The sequence below is a fragment of the Sus scrofa genome, chromosome 11, assembly GCF_000003025.6.
Source record: "Sus scrofa isolate TJ Tabasco breed Duroc chromosome 11, Sscrofa11.1, whole genome shotgun sequence".
Classification (NCBI taxonomy): Eukaryota; Metazoa; Chordata; class Mammalia; order Artiodactyla; family Suidae; genus Sus; species Sus scrofa.
This window is the reverse complement of record NC_010453.5, coordinates 71538013-71555899: the sequence shown is the minus strand read 5'-3', so window position 1 is coordinate 71555899 and position 17887 is coordinate 71538013. Positions and strand designations below refer to the sequence as shown.

General features: G+C 45.4%; 1 long non-coding RNA gene across 1 annotated transcript in view; it reads left to right on the top strand.

The window, feature by feature from the left end:
- Positions 1-17887, top strand: part of LOC102167506 — a 167478-nt gene that overhangs the window by 144037 nt on the left and 5554 nt on the right. The window contains exon 2 of the long non-coding RNA XR_001299668.2: positions 16719-16794. This is a non-coding gene — a long non-coding RNA (uncharacterized LOC102167506). The remainder of the gene's footprint in view (positions 1-16718; positions 16795-17887) is intronic.

Below are 17887 nucleotides of genomic sequence, written 5' to 3'. Positions count from 1 at the left end.
AGATTGATCCGAAACCAATTCATCAACTAATTCACTGAGTAATGACCACAGTGATACACATTAGACAATGATGTCTAGTAGGCAGCTGCTAATCTCATTCCAACAAGCATCTGTCTATAACCTCACAATTGTATGACACGGAGGTGTAGCTTGCTTTCAGAGGTACTTAACTTTCCATCTAGCACAGCTGAAAACTCCTCCCTCTCTCTTTAATGAATATTCCTAAATTCAACTGAAAAACATTTTTTAAAAAACATATATATATATATATATATATATGAGTTGGTTTGGGGGTTTTTTGTTTGGTTTGGGTTTGGGTTTTGTTTTGTTTTTTCGCTTAACCTTCATCATCATTGAGCTGCCAGCAGTTTCTCCCGATCTTTCTTCTTGTCAGAGTCCCACAGTAAATATTCACTTAAGTAACACCTTTTAAAGCAAATATTTATAAACCTAGTTTTTTCTAGTCCTTTTATTTTCTCCTGGAAGACTGGCGTATACAAGCAATGACCTCAAAGCCTTCCAGGAACTTCACCTCCAACACCAGTGGCCCCTCCAGTATTTTGACGTTAATGCAATGTTAATTTATGACGCTTTTATTTTAAAATGTCACCCCTTGAAAAGCAAACATCTCTTCCTGAGTAGAAAGTTATGGAAAAGAGAAATTGTGTTTGGTTATTAAGAAATTGAAAGGTGATTGATCACAACCAGGTGAAATCTTTTCCCTCCCCAGGTATATTTCCCCAGAGAGCTTTCATTTCAAGTCCTGTAGTCATGTTTTCAAATTTCCAATGATTCAGAATGAATCCTTACAGCAATGACAGACTTGGCAAGCCTGGCTTGATATTTCGCTGCCATATCATCTATTAATCTCGTCCTGGAGAAGGCGGGGAAGACAGTGCTCAATTTGGCCTCCTTCCCAAGCAAGTTTCTTTGCCAGGCAACATGTCTGGATCTTTGATGTCTAATCATGCCCAGGCAAAGAGAGAAGCTAGGGCAAGAGATGGTTTCCAGAGGAACCCCACATTCTCTTAAGAGAGAAGCTAGGGCAAGAGACGGTTTCCAGAGGAACCCCACATTCTCTTTACTGAAGTTACTCATCCTTGGTGCATTACCAAGCATGCCACTGAAACAGGGTCTTTCGGCTGCAAAAACCATGCAAATAAAGTGTGAAAACAAACATCCAGACTGCAGACTATTAAAGTTTTCAAGATAATAGCACTTGAGCATTTAAACAGTGATTTTTCAAGTATGTGTGGCACCTTCTTGACCATGACATGCCTTAGAGTATGTTTTCATTTTCTTCCTGTTGTTGTTTTTAAAAACCATGCCAGTAGGAGTTCCCGCGTGGCTCAGCGGTAACAAACCCAACTAGTATCCACAAGGATGCGGGTTCAGTCCCTGGCCTTGCATCGTTTTGGTGGTGTTCTTTCTCCTTTAAGGATGACCTCCCTCTCTGGGAGAGGGACCCAACCACACAACTGCATGTGCCACTTCTGGACAACAACCGTATTTTTCCTTCCAATTAATGCTTTGACTTGTTAAATTCTACCACAGAATAATATGCACCATTTCAGAGTCCTCTCCCCCCATGGCTTAATGGATGAGAAAGTTCCCTGCACCAGCTGAGATCTGCTTTACTTCCAAACTGTGCAGACTGGGGTCGGGGGGGTGAGGGGAGGTGTGGGGTGGAGGTCATGGAGGTGGCTGTGCCGGGGAGGGGGGACACGGGGTCAGGCGAGGAGGTTGTCTCCTCATTACCCCCTCCTGCATCTTGCCTCGGCTGCATTTTCGTACAGTTACATTAGACGTCCCCGTATCTGTTTCAGTAAGGAAATGAGTTCTAGTCCCTTTTTCAGGGGAAAAAGCAAGAAAACAATTACACACTTTACACTTAACCTTTGAAATGTTCCCATCTTACTTTCATATGAGAAAAAAGTGACGTAGTAAAGTGAGATTTGACTTGGAGAAAAGCGGGTTAACGTTTCAATTCTTTCTCGTCTATACCCGCTCACTCTGAAGAGGATATGGTAAGATTTCCCAAGGCTGCTTTACCCATGTGGCTCCAGAAGTGTTTCAGGGCTATTCGCCCATGACCTGCACTTGAGCGGACGCACCAAAGCCCTTTCTCCTGGTGGCACGAAGGGCAGAAACCAGGACTTGTGCTCAATTGTGTTGTGATGAGAAGGGGCCACAGATGAGAGGCTCAGCCCAGCGTTACAAGAGGAAATCACAAGAAGAGATGCGGTTTTGCTGGCCAGACAGAAGCAAGCGAAGTACATCTTCATAAAACTTTCTCAATGGTCACAACATGCATTAATGAGAGGAGAGTTTTCTCTTATAAAGTCACCTTTGAACACCCTTACCTCGATAATATTCTATAACACATTCAAGAAAACTTTGTTTTATTGCCTTTTTTTTTTTTTTTTTTTTGGTATTTTTTTGACTTTTAGGGCGTTACCTGCAGCATAGGGAGGTTCCCAGCCTAGGGGTTGAATTGGAGCTGTAGCTGCTGGCCTACACTAAAGCCACAGCAACGCCAGATCTGAGCCTCATCTGCAACCTACACCAGAGCTCACGGCAATGCTTAACCCACTGAGCAAGGCCAGGGATTGAACTCTTGGCCTGATGGATACTAGTCAGATTCGTTTCTACTGAGCCATAATGCGAACTCCTTTTTTTGTTTTGTTTGTTGTTGTATTGCCTTGTATTGTTCAATTGCCTGAAGGGGGGAAGATTTATACTGACCTAATAATTATTATCTTTCTCCCCCCACCTTCTTGGAGAAGAGGCAAACTAAGTGCAAGTATGGAAAGAAATTATTTAATTGTTGTCACTTCCAGTGGCCCGGGTGGTAAGAATGACCAGGTTCCAAGTCAAGACAGAAAGTGTATGTTGGGCCAGGAGCCGTGATTCACTTAGTTCTCCTCCACATCATCGGAAAAACGTAAACTAAGTGCACTCCCTTTATTTACTTCCTTTAATCTAATATCCAGAGTGATTTTAATTAGGATGACAGATAGAATTTGAAACTACAAAAACTAAGCAACTCCATAGAGTTCCTGTTGTGGCTCAGTGGTTAACGAATCCGACTGGGAACCACGGGGTTGTGGGTTCGATCCCTGGCCTTGCCATGAGCTGTGGTGTAGGTCGCAGACGTGGCTCGGATCCCAAGTTGCTATGGCTCTGGCGTAGGCTGGTGGCTACAGCTCTGATTAGGCCCCTAGCTTGGGAACCTCCATATGCCGCGGGAGCAGCTCTAGAAAAAGACAAAAAGACAAAAAAAAAAAAAAAAGGCAACTCCATTTAGCATCCCAAACAGGTGGTGGAAATTGCATTTCTCAGCTCTTCTTTCGAAGCTTATGGGCGCTGTGGGTGTTATAATGAGTGACAGGATGTTTCCAGAAGACCCTTTTGGCTTCACCCAAGGTACCTCCTCTGTGTGAACCTGGGCTGGAAAGCAAGGAGACAGTGTGCGTGGTCTGGACCGTCTTTCACCTCCCTGCACTCCCTCAAGGCCGAGGGATGCATGACCTTGGCGAAGTTCTCCACCTACCTTGAGCAAGTGATGTCGTGCCAGCCCTGGAGGCCCACAGCTGGTTACAGGTGGAAGTGACAGATAATGATGAAAGGGCCGTCCGAGCTCAGAAGCCATGAACAGAAGCCAGCCTGCCTCTAATGCTGGAGTTGCTAATAAAATGGGAAATCCCTGAGAAACGCATAGACTTTCTCATAAAAGACCCAGCTGCACCAGAGAAGGAAAGAGAAAATACGAGTAAAAGTAAGAAAGGCCCGAGAAAGCTGCAAGCAGCCCAGTGAGCATATAGGATCCAGACCAACCTAGAAGGTACAGGTGGAGAAATGGGGAGGAGACTCCTGCATCCCCCCTTTAATAAGAAACTCCCGGGGTTGGGGGCCCCGTGGGGCAGGGTGGGTAGGAGGACACAGGGGACATCCCTGGGCAGGAGCAGGAGCAGCGACGTGGCTTGAAGGGTCACTTGGTGGTCAGAAAACATTGAGGCGAGGTCTGGAACCCCCCAGGAAACGTTGCCAGGGAGCACCTGTGACCCAGTGACGAGTGGGCACGAATGTCCTCAAAGCATCCGGTGCCTGCGACACACGGCTGCCAAACCTGCACACTCAGGCGACGGGGTGGCTTCACCATCCACTTCTCCCCTCGGTGATGCCACCTCACCTTCCCATTCCTAGAAAGGCCAGGCTCATGTCCACTTTACGCCCCAGGGCCTTGCCATGCCTCCCCGCTGGCACCTTGTTTCTGCCTCCACCCCAGCCCTTCAGAAAGGAGCCCCCACCACTGTGCTCACAAGCCCCGCGGCACCCCCACTCTCCACTTTCCTGCTGTAATGCGTGGGTGTCCGGGCCCCTGGGAAGGAAGACGTATTTTGAAAAGAGTCTTTGCCAGTGTGCTTAAGAAGGTGGTGAGAAGACAAAAGCAGATTAGAGGTACGGTGCCACTCTTCAAGGAACGCCCCAGACACTGAGAGGAGAGGAAGGGTCTTCGGAGGGAGCTTGGTCCTGCCCTCACCTGGACTTGCGTGTCTGGCCTCCAGACCTGGGAGGGAGTAACTGTTTTTCAGCCACACAGTTACGTCATTGTCGTCGTCATTGTTGTCGTCATCATCCTCATCCTCATCGTCATCATCCTCATCATCCTCGTCATCATCATCATCGTCATCCTCGTCGTCATCCTCGTCATCGTCATCATCGTCATCATCCTCATCATTATCCTCATCCTCGTCATCATCCTCATCCTCGTCATCATCATCGTCATCCTCATCATCGTCATCATCATCCTCATCCTCGTCATCATCATCCTCGTCATCGTCATTGTCATCCTCATCGTCATCATCCTCGTCATCATCATCATCATCATCATCCTCATCATCCTCATCATCATCCTCGTCATCCTCATCATCGTCATCATCATCCTCGTCATCATCATCCTCGTCATCGTCATTGTCATCCTCATCGTCATCATCATCATCGTCATCATCATCTTCATCGTCATCGTCATCCTCATCCTCATCGTCATCATTGTCATCCTCATCGTCGTCATCATCCTCGTCATCATCCTCATCGTCGTCATCATCATCGTCATCCTCATCGTCATCATCCTCATTGTTGTCATCATCGTCATCATCGTCGTCATCCTCCTCCTCCTCCTCAGCTGTCGTCGTGGTAATAAGAGTGGTCAGTAAGAATGTGTTGAAGGAGGAATGAACCTTTCAGGCGTTTCTGTTGGGGGCAGTTCTGTAGGTGGCCTCTGGGTTTTGCTGCTGTGACTCTTACTCCACAGTGGGCACAGGTTGGTCGAGAGAATCCTGTTGCTAACACCTTTACCTACACCTGCCTCTGTCTATGCTGCAGGAAACATCGTGAGTCCTTAGACGTGGTTTAAAAATGCAACTATTCTGAGAAGTTGCCATTCAAGAAATGCCACTGTGATTCAATGTTCCAACAAAGTCAAATCCAGTGTGAAAAATCCTACATGGAAAAAGCTCCTGGAAGTTCCCGTCGTGGCTCTGTGGCGTCCACGAGGATACGGGTTGGATCCCTGGCCCCTCAGTGGATTAAGGATCCGGCGTTGCCGTGAGCTGTGGTGTAGGTGTCAGACACGGCTCAGATCTGGTGTTGCTGTGGCTGTGGCGTAGGCTGGCCGCTGCAGCTCTGGTTCCACCCCTGCCTGGGAACTTCCACATGCCGCACACGCGGCCCTAAAAAGCCAGGAAACAAACAAAGGGCGCAAAAAGAAAAAAGAAAACTCCTGGCTTCCCACATGCTAGCACTCCCTGCATACTGTTAGATAGAATCCACCACTCAGCATTTTCTGGTTCAACCTCACCATGTTGATTTGGGCTGGAGCGTATTTAATTTGTGAGCAGAGCCAGCTCGCAGGAGCCGAAGGATGCTCTCTTGATGGTTCATACTTCAAGGGACACTGCCAAGGTTACCAAGTGTCCGCTCCCTGGAACTGAGGACGGGAGAGCGATGGGACAGCCGAACTGTCAGGTGATAAGCAGAGAGACAGTGTGCAGAGGTACTCAGTCATGTCAGCACAGCCTGCGGTGTCAGGGGACACGCAGCCCTGTCCTCCACAGGCAGGTGAAAAAGGAGGGTGAGAAGGCCCGCACTCTCCTTGGGCTGGAAAGGCTCAACTCAGGCCGCACCAAGTGTGTTCCCGCATGAAAGAAACAATAAGAGCTCATTTAATTATGTAGGAAGCTGGACAGGAGAATGGGGTGGGGGGGATAATTAAAAGCAGAATAGCACAAGTGGAGCTCATAGCCAGGGTGGGAGAAATAGCTATTCTTCATTTATTTATTTATTTATTTATTTGGGCTGCACCTGTGGCATACAGAAGTTCCCGGGCCAGGGGTTGAACCCATGCCACTGGAGCCACAGCAGTGACAACGCCGGATCCTTAACTGATAGGCCACCAGGGAATGCCCTAGATATCTTACTTTTAGAAGCGAGAAGAACTGACTAAGGGAGGTGGGGAGCATAAAGAGGAGGAGGAGGAAAGTGCCTATAGAATATAAATGGCTGGCATTTGATAGTTGTGACCTAGGGTGACTGGCATGCTGGGCCCTGACTCCTACTTAGCATTCAGGACGCTGAGGTTCGGAGACGTTAAGTGGCTTCCTCAAAGCCACGGAGAGATCCCTGAGTGACTCAGTCGCACGAATTTCCTCTGCATCACACTACAGCCTACACAGCAGTACAAGCAGAACTGTTTGGTCTTTGTGATATGCCTTGGCTCCATTTTCCAAAATAATTCTGACCTTGTGACGAAGAGACATAAAGTTTGCAAACACCCCTTTCCCCTCACGCACACAAAGGCCAACACCTTAAAATAAGCTATTGTCCACACACTTAGAAGCTTGGAAACACCCAGAAAGGGAGCAGTGATGCAGTAAAGAAAATGACCCAGAGGCAGGATTCCTGTATTCAAATCGTAGCCCTGCCTCTGACTGATTAATTATGTGATTTTGAATAAGACACTTAGACATTCCGAGACTCTGCCTCTTCGTCAGATTCACTGGATGTTACTTTTAAGGTGGAACAGATATTGTACATAAATAGAGCAACTGGCACCAAGAGGAGTTCAGTAAGGTCAGTGAGCGTTAGTATTGTTGTTGCTGCTGTGTGTTAAGAGAGACAGCCCCCGCCGCAGGCACACGGTGAAGGAGCAAGCTGCAGGCTCAGTGACCTGGACCCTGGGGACACACGGAGACGAAGGACGCTCTTGGGATCCAGGACCAGGACTGTTGGTGGGAACAGCAAGCAGTGCTGGACAGAAGGGCTCAAATAGGTCAGAGCAGAGCCTGGAGAAGAGCTGAAGGGAGACGTTCATCTTTGGCTCCCCAGGTCCATGTACGTAAGACATGCTGTGCGAGACCACTGGATGCAGACATCTCAGGGTCCGACCTGATAGCTGTTTAATTTATGTGCCTCCTCGATCTCTTACCAAAGCTTTTATGCAATGAGTGGGAAGTCATTTTAAATGAAGACATTTAAAATCTAGCTGGTACCCCCATGGAAAAGGTAATACCTTTGAGTGTATTGGAACTTGGAATCTTTTTTAGTAAAATTCTCTCACTTGAATGTTACGACCAAAAATTAAACTATTCATCAGACCTGGAGCACATGAATGAAAAGTTTAAGCTTTATCGCTCCTCTTCATGTAAAGTTCTTGTCTTGCTCGTTTATCAGCACATTTATTAACACATTTTCTAAGAGACCCAAGTATCGTGGTCCCTGTCATATTAATTGACTAAATTATCCAAGACCTTTGCAGAGATGGTCAGAAGAGCCACCCTGTTGGCTCGGAAGGTCAACGTATATTCAGTAGTTTCAGGTGCTCTCTAAACATTGAATGCATTTCTGTCTTTTTTCCCCCTATTTTAAGTTAAACATGGGCATGGTTAACAAGAAAACTAGTAGAAGAACCCTAAATAAAAACCAATACTCTTTTAAGCCACTTTATTCTACTCCTTGTCCAGCTTCCCTCTCAAGAGCCAATCACTGTTAATTAAGCTTTTACTTCGTATTTTTCTTTGTTATCTTCATAAATGTAAATAATTTTTACACCACTGCGTCTACATAGACATTCTCGACGGGACTCCAGACCACAGAGGCTATGATTAGGTAACTGATAACCCTTCTCATAGTTATTTGCCTTTGCAGTGTTTGAAAGTGGTATTACAAGGTTCTGTCTCCAGTAACTCCACTTTGTAAGCTCAAACAATAAACTTATGCTGCTATTTACTGTTCTCCTGGCCGTGAACACTATCTCTTGAGTACTTAGCCTATAAAACATGGTATTGTTGGTAGAACTTTCATCTCCCTCTTCCCAGCTCCCCACTCCCATCTTCAGTTAACCACAAACGTTCACATTATCAAGTCATTAATGCTGGCTTGAAATGATGGTCACTTTGGAGGTTTGACTGTAGGTTAAGCACAAAGTTCAAGATGAGTAAAGAGTATTTATACTTCCTAGCAAATACTGCTCCTTGAGGGCCACACTAGAGAGAGGTCAACACATTCTCTGACCCAGAGATCCCCCTGGGTCAAATGCCACCTAAGAGTCAGTGCCTTTTTCTGCCAGTGAGTCATCAGGTATTAAATCTGTGTCACGTTTTTCTTTGTGACCTGTTTGACCCATGTCATTCTTACAACATTTTTCTCTCTATTCTTCCAACATTGGTATTTAGTATTAATTTAGAGATTGGATCATACTTTGGCTCCATGAAGTATTTTTGTTACTTCTTTTATTTCCTTTTCATGGTTTATTTACGTTTGTTCTTTCTGGAATGCTTATTTATCAGACATTGGCCCTTTTATATTGTTCCCTTATGCTTTATTTAAGCTTTCTCTAATATTATGTGTCAAATAGTTTGTTCAGTTTTCTGGGGCTTTACCTCAGTTATTGCCACTAACCTTTCTGTTTATTAACATTTTTAGCAATCGCTTCTAATTTTCAAGAGATCTTTGTGTCCTTGATTATTCATATTTCATAGCATCTTGCACTTATTCTTTAGATTTGACATTTCCTTGATTTCTCTGAGGATAATAATTAGAGGTTTTATAAATTCATGATAATAACAATAATAACATTAAAATTTTTTTTTGGACTCACCCTTAAATTTTCCTGGCTTCCTCCTGAATTTGTTGTCATGTTTATTTGTCTTTGTCTTTTTTTTTTTTTTTTTTCCTCCATGCTGGCACTCTTTGGCTGGTGGGTAATTTTTGATTTCCATTTTCTCTATCAGGAATCTCAGTGTGTTTCCTTTCTGGGCTTCTTTTTGAACAGAAGCTCAGTCTGGGGGCTCTTCAAGTGGGTGGGCTTGCAGACTGTGTAGACAGAGAGCCAGTGACATTGGGGAACTCCCTAAAGCTAGTTCAAAGAAGGATCTGTTCTGGGCTCCCCACTTCACATCAGCAACCCTAGTTCTTCCCAGGAAGTTTATCCAGTTTTGGGGGAGAGGCGTAAAAGTCCTCTAGATTTTGTCCAAGGGTAACCCTTGAATTGCCGATCCCTTTGTTCTGAGACAAGGAAATTAATGAGGGCGTCGATCCAGGAGAATTGTTTCTTAGATAGAGTTTCAGTTAACTCCTTTTTCACATCCACCTCACTCCCACCCTTGAAAGCTGGTGGATCCCAAGTCAAGAATTTCTCTTCTCAGTTTTCTGGGCAAATGATCTTCAATTTCCACCACCCACTCTGGGCCAGAGCTTCTTCAATCCATTAATACGTCTTCATCCATCAGTATGTTTTCAGAATGCACAAAATTTTGAAATATACCGTCTGTCGATCAGTGTCCTTCCTTCCAGTATCTTTGCTATTTTAAGTCTGTTCCCATTGCTAATTCTACATTATGTCTGTAGTGGGTTTTGGAGAAGATGGGGAAAAATATATGGGGAAAGGCAAACCTAGTACTGAGTTCACTGTATCTTACATTAGAAACCCTTTGACTTGTCGAAAAAAGACATTAGTGCTCGAGCAAGAATCCCATCATGATATTGCGCCAATGGTCTCAATCCAGTCTATCTGCCGCTTCTATCTGTTTTAAACAACCATGAAATTAAATGACATCTAAACTCTAGAATTACACAGTCCAAACATATGGTTCCTTAAATTTAAATTAAATAAATTAAATCTAATCTCAAATTCATTTCCTCAGCCACACACGTCCCGTTTCAGGTGTACCAGACCATGTGTCCTGGACCACAAAGATAGAGAACATTCCCTATGAGGTGTAAGGACAGAGCGTCTCTAATGCGAACTCAGAACTCACTGATAAAGAACTAATCATTGGAAGGCAAGGCACACCTGATGGCGCCTGGGAAGGGGCTCTCTCCTCTTCATCCCGGTAACTTTGTAGAAGCATGTCCCTGCCGTGTTTTAGGAAGGAAATCTCTTTCCCACAGTTCCTTTGCTTTCCATCGGGAGCTCAAGGGGTTAATCCTGACTGTATGCATTGACCATATGAATTGATGGCTTGGCCACTGCAGGTGATGAAGAGGTGAGAACTGTGAATGCCTACGGTGCTTCCTGCCGGCAGTGAGTAGGCTCTGAGATGTTTACTCTGTGCAATGAGGCTTACACAAGCGGACGATCTTAAATTACCTCTGAGAACAGCACATGAGCACAGGCAGAGAGAGAAGACGGGATCTGACAAGGACTCTGCTCTGTTTAACTTTACAGTTCATAGGGCATCCATGAGGTGGTGGGAGTGACAGCCCACCGAAACCCCCTGGAATCCATCCCTGAACAACGGACTGTAAACCTTTTAAACAGAACTCTGATAAGGAAGAACTACTTCCAGCCTGCCCTAAATTGTTGTGTTTTGTTTTGTTTCATTTTATCTACTGCGGGGTCTTTTGTGATGAATTGGATACAGTTTCAGAAGTGGAAAGTAAGGGAGAAAGTCAAAGATCTGTATTGATCCAGAGATAGTCCGGGATGACAGGGACAGGCTTATGCGATTTAAGGGAAATGCAGCACCTTGGAGATTTAATGCACTTGGTTTTATGCCTAAGAAGTCAGTACAGGACATAACGCAAAACTAGAAATAAACTGCACACCGAAACGGAGGTAACGCTGAGGTCTGTCAGTGACTCCCTGTGGAACTGTGAGACCCCGGAAACTGCAGGGGACGTGCAGGTCTCCCCGAATGTGTCCCAACGGGAAACTGCAGACACAGTGCCCTCTTTCCTCTCCTCTGGAGCATCCAATGTATCATTCTTTTTTTTTTTCTTCCTTGTTAGGGTCACACCTGCAGCATATGGAAGTTCCCAGGCTAGGGGTCGATTGGGAGTGCAGCTGCTAGCCGACACCCCAGCAGCAGCAATGCCGGATCCGAGCTGCATCTGCTCCCTGCCTCCAGTGGCAGTGTCGTATCTGTAACCCACTGAGTGAGGCCAGGGATCGAGCCACATCCTCATGGATACTAGTTGAGTTTTTAACCAGCTGAGCCACAGCGGAAACTCCCCAAGTCATTATTTTTAGATGTTAGAGGCCAAGTTTTTTAAAAAGGTTTCCTAGTCTTTAAGGAATGTAGATATCCAAGCTCTCTAAAATCTTGTTTTCTTTTATATTAGCATGGATTTTTAATGGCAAAACCCACACATAGCATTTTTTCTTTTTTTTTTTTCCTGTAAACTTAATTAGGGCACACTGTTTTGATTTGGGTTTTTGTTGTTTTTAATTTTATGGTCACACCTGTGGCATAGGGAAGTTCCGAGCCACAGCTACAACCTACACCAAAGGGGCAGCAATGTCGATCCTTTTAACCTGGTCAAACTTGAGCTTCTGCAGCAAACTGAACTACTGCAGTCAGATTGTTAACCCACTGCACCACAGCAGGAACTCCTGATTTGTATTTTTTCATGAGAGGATAAATGATGACAGGTAATAACACCTTTTTATGCAAAGTGGTCAAGAATTCATAGATATAATATTTAGTATAGACAAACCAAATAATGACATGAAAAAAATCCATATTCAAGTCTGACTTTGAGCTCAGATGGATCAGATTAATTTCGGGAATTTTGATTTCCATTTCCCAGGCGGACCCATACTCGTTCATGTCTTATTATCTTTGCTGTATCCATCCATCTGTCCATCCATTAAAGAAAGATGAATTAAGAGCCAGGTACAAGCAGGACACCTCAGTGAAGAGAGTAATGAAGCAAACACAGATTGCTGCTCATAAGTTGGTAATTTTGCAGAGATGATAAGACCAAATAACTAGAATCAAGGGCTGCCTTGAATTGCTATTTGAACCAAAGTTTCCAGTTTTCTGTAGAACTTTAGGATGAGGCTAATGACAGTCCTGAGCCCTGACTCCAGCCGTTCCTTCCTTTCCCAGGACTCTGCCAAGCTGGGACCAAAATGGCCACATGTGACCCACTGGGGGAAAACATCCAAGAAACCAAAAATGAGTAGAGGAAGCAGCTCCCCAGGATGGCCCTGTCTGCATTGTCCCTGAATATCTCCCACAGCAAAGCCCCCATCAACTTAAGCAAAGAGGAAAAAGACTTTATTTCCATGCACTTGGATTCTGCAGCTCAGTAGAAAGTAATGCACCCCTGACACTGCTTTGGGAACCCAGCAGTCCCTAAAGGAAGAAGAGTCTGAATAAGGATGGTTCCTCTTGGGTTTGGGCAGGCTCTGCAGCACTGGGGTTTGTGAATGTCCCAAAAAGGGGCCGTGGAAAGGGGGACACGGCTGCTTATCAAATCCAGATGCGATTAATGGGAGAGCTGGGGCTGGTAGGCGGGGGGAGAGGAGGCTGATTGAGAATTGCGATCCTTGTAATAATAACGTAAGGGAGGGGACTTGTTGAGCCACAAAAACTGCTTCATGTGACTTAGGGTGGCTGAGCCCCCCACCACCAGAGACAGTCACAGAGCCACACTCAGCAAAGCCTAGTCTACGTCCCAAGTGACAGTCTTCTCAGAGACGTCTCCGTGGCGACTCTCAGTTTTGGCCTCTTTGAGAATTTATCCTAATGCACCCTTCCATCTCCGCTGAAAACACCACTTTCTGCTGTCTTAACACAACCTGAAACCACCAAATAATCGACAATCTGAAAGGATCAGATCATCAATCTCTTTAAAAAGGAATCTACATCCGTAATCAATCCTATCACTTCCTTTCAGTCTCATAGGAAGAGTTATTCCTTTTTATTCCACACCAACTTGGGAATGCGATGCCCTGACCTTGTTTGTCCTTCTTTGAGAAAACTCCTTCTCACATGGATTTTCAGGTTTTTGTTTTCTTTCTCTAGACTTAATCCCCACAGTTGGTAACAGGTTCTAATATCTACTGTTTTAAAAATCAGCCTTCCTTTAACCTATATCCCTCTCAGGAATCCTTAAGCCTTTTTGTGCCAGGGACTCTGAAATTTGGTGAAGCCTATAGATTCCTTCTTGGAATAATGTTTGTAAATAAATAAGATACTTAGGATTACTCTAGAATCCAGTTACACTGGGTAGAGTTTTTAAAAGATAATAGAAAAATGAGTAACAAAGCAATATATCTGCTTTCTTTGTTTTATTATTTATTTTTTGTGCTAATGAACAAATGGAGTGGTTATTCTAATAACTACCTTAATTTTGAAGGCATGCTGAGCACAAGCAATACTGAACAATAGTTGCAGTAACAGTAATGTGATGTGACAATGTCGGTGTCTGGCTACGCTGGTGTTGCCAGCAATGCTACAGAGCTGGTTACCCAGGTTTCATTATTAAAAGAAATGCTCAATTACAAGTAGAGATTCATACAAAGAAAGATATTCCCATCCAAGTTCCCAGAATTCCATCCTTGAGTTTCTTGGAGGGAACATGAACCTGACCTTGCTCCTCTCTTTTCCATCACAGTTCTTGCTTTTTTATTCTCAGATTGGTTTCTTGCCCTGTTGTGACCTACTTTCTGTCCCGCCACTCTCATGACCCTGCCCTGGGAAAGAGCACCACGGGATCCCAAAGCCCATAAGCCCACAGTCTAATGGTTCCACAGCTTGCTGACCTACCCAGGGAGTCCCACACTGAGGACCATTCTTACACCTGCTGATAAAACACTCCCCTCTGCCCCCACTTCCTCCCCGATTAACTGACTGCTCAACTTTAGGATTTTTAATCATTATAACCACTTGCCTGATTTCTGCTCAGCCTGAATTGTTTAATTTACACATTGCTCTAAAATATTTTCATGCAACACATAAAAATCGCCTATGTCCAAATCATACACCTTTCTGGGATAAAAACATTTAGATGAACCTGAAAAAGGAAGGGAAACTGCAGGATCCCTAACATGGTAGCATGGTGCAAAGTGCTTGACATACGATATTTTGTTTCAACCTTCCAACAACCCAGTAAAGTTCCTTCAGAGTGGTCAAGTCACTTCCTCAAAGTCACACAGCCAGTGGGGGTAGAACCAGGATTCAAACCTTGTTTGGCTGAAATTAGGTTTTCTGTATGGAATAGTGGTCCCTCTATCTGAGGCCACCTGGTCCGTCCAGGTGAAGCATGGCTTGGGCAGGGGAGTTGGGTGAGGAGCAGGGTGACAGGATGTAGGGTTCTGATAGTTCTGCTCATCGCTCATCTACGACTGTCCACCATTGCAAAGCCTCCAAAGGGTCTGCTCTCTGGTCACAGGGACAGCTCATAGCTACCCAGCAGCCCAGGTAAGCCTCTGGGGTTGCCTGACATAAGCCCTAAGGACACGTTCTTAGGAAGGGACTTTTGTCAACATGAGCAGGTGAGCTGGGAAGCTCAGCCCACTCCCACCAGAGCCACTCTGTTTACAAAACCGTATTTCTGTCGGGTGATGACTTCAGTTACCTTCGTTCGTTGTTTTTTTTTGTTTGTTTGTTTGTTTGTTTTTTTGTCTTTCTCTCTTTTTCTAGGGCCTCACCTGAGGCATATGGAGGTTCTCAGGCTAGGGGTCGAATTGGAGCTGTAGCCACAAGCCTACACCAGAGCCACAGCAACACCAGATCCGAGCCGTGTCTGTGACCTACACCACAGCTCACAGCAACGCCAGAACCTTAACCCACTGAGCAAGGCCAGGGATCGAACCTGCGACCTCATGGTTCCTAGTCAGATTTGTTAACCACTGCACCACAACAGGAACTCCTGCTTCGTTGATTTTTTTCATTGAAGTCACGGGCTTGGCCCTTCTGTTCTGACTCTGGAACAAGTGAAAAGGTGGCCAAACTGGAGTAAACAGCTAACACTGGTGGGGATTTCAGTTCTCCTTGAGGTCAGCCAGCGTCCAAGTGAGATTTGCAAGGTCCCCTCGCAGCTTCGTCCTTAGGGACCGGTCATCTGCTTCTTGGTTGTTGACAACCCTGTGGAACCCCCTTTCCCAGGAGACAAGATGGGGGGTAGGCAGAGTGCAAGCTGTGGATCGGCCACCCCTGTTTTGAACTGCCTTCTGCTTCGTGGAATTTGCCGCACTATGAAGTCTCTCTGCACTTTAGCTGCTTGTCTATAAAGAGCAATGGATGAAGCCTCCCTCCTAGGGCCACTGGGGAATTAAATAAGGCAACCAACCAGCAGGGCCTATAGCAGTGGCCATGCAGAAGGCAATCGGTCAATCTCTGTTGTTGCTGTCATTTTTCTCATTAGCCACTTGATACCTTTACCGAGTAATTCAGAATGAAGTGAAAATGGTCCTAGGTTCAATATATGTAGACAATATACAAATACAACGTGTGTATCCATTTTCTCTGTACGTAATGCTTAAAGAAAACGAAGTGATTTCCTCATTGACTCACACCCGTGGAACTATTGTAAGACGTATACTGACCTCCGTCGCACTTGCATCTTTTTTTTTCTTTTTTTAAGGCTGAAACTGAAGCATATGGACGCTCCCGGGCTAGGGGTAGAATCAGAGCTGCAGCTGGCGGCCTACGCCGCAGCCACAGCAGTTCGGGGTCCAAGCCACATCTTCAACACCGCAGCTCACGGCAACACCGGATCCCCAACCTACTGATCGAAGCCAGGGATCAAACCCAAGTCCTCGTGGATGCCGGTCAGGTTCATTACTGCTGAGCCACAGTGGGAACGTTCCCCCCTTGTTTTTTTTAACACGTGCGTCTTTTTTAGTGCATATTCCGGAAATTCCTCATCTTTTTTCTTCCTTTTTCACATCCCAGCACCAGGCAAAGTTGGACACTCGGTAAATGCTTTTGAGGATACTAATAGGTTTGCCATTTCAAAGTATGGATAATTTGAGCCATAGAAAAGGTTAAAGAGCTTGCTTGGAACCACCGGCTGCTTCCTTTGCAGCTTCTGAGCCAGGCCTCCACCTGCGTTCATCTTTCCCTGTGTCTTCCTCTCTGATCCTTCACAGGTAATTGACAAACAAAGGCATTTCCTTTCTTAACAAAAGATGTGTCTTCCTGACTAAATTAAGGTTTTGGTAACCCAGTTTACTCTCTTAACCCAGCAGAACAAGCAATTGATTTCTTTTCCATTTTCAATCATGCAAACGTTGTCACATTTAATTCTTGCCCTCTGAGTTATTAGATTTCAGTGCTTGTTGCCACATGCTTTATATGCACAAGTCAAGTGTAACCTGAAAGATATTAAAGTGGATTTGCAGTGAAATGGCCCATATCTGGGAAATTTGTCTTATTGCCTCTTAACTCCTCTTTTGTTTAATGTGCTTATTGGTATTTTCCTAGGATCCTGCTGGCAACGGCGTGATGACACGTTTCTGCTGACAGCTCTGAACTTTCAGGCAGAATCTCTGTGAATAAGGTGAGAGGGAGGCTTTAATTAACGCCCTCAGACGGGGAATGAAAACACCGAGCAGGAAGGTTGTGAGATGGATCTGGCTGTCAAAACGAAATGAAATAAAAACCCCAAAGTGTTCTGCCCCAACAAGCAGCCCTGCCTCGTGCTGCTGGGCCCTGACCCTCTCCCAGGCCTGGGCCATGACCCTGGAGTCTGCGGAGAGATGCTTCATTTGGAAGGAATCGATGAAGCAACTTGCCACAGAAATCTCCTACCAAGGGCACCCTGTGCCTCACTCCTCTCTCTGCCCTGAGGGCTGCTTTCAAATCCCTGATGATCTCAAATTCCCTAGAAAGGGCTCGAAAATATCCCTCCGTAATTATGCCCCAGTGAGGAACTATCAGCCTGGGAAAGAGGACTCCGAAAGAATCCCTGAAGTCAGGCCTGGCCATTGTGTCTGTTTTTAGAGTTCGATGAGAAATTCATGTTACACTTCAGGAAACCTCTTTGGTAAAGTAGCTTGAACGTCCCAGCCTGAGGCTAGCATTCTCTTTCTTTAGGAAGAGACATATTTCAGAATCAGAATATGACTTTGAACACAGCCTGAGAAATCCAATATCGTACAGCAGGGAGATGTCAGCACCGAGGTTCAAGGACAGCTGACGAGGTAGCATGTTTCGTCACCCCACTCTGTCTGGAGTGATCCCTGCCCTTCTCACTAATAGACTCACGCTCTTCTCTCCATGTGAAAACAAGTCCCAAGCTTTATCATTTTCAACAAGGATCTGTGGACCACTTAGGATCTGCCAGGCATTGCCTTAGGAACTGGAAATCCAGAGGTTACTTTAAAAGCAAAATCCTTGTCTTCGTAAAAGCAGATGCACCGTATGAACCTCAGCTGCTCCACTGAAGGTGCGCAAAGCAATCTGTACTTACGCAGAAAGGATATGCCCTTGGCTCTGATCTTACTTCTCTGTTCATCTCAGGTTTGCTGTCCGGTCTCACCCTGACTGTAAATTCCTCAAGGGCATGAACCACAGCCTCCTTTGGTCTCTCTTGGTGCCACATATGGAGCCATGTCCCCGTGACCACTCAAAACCCATGACGGGCATCCAGA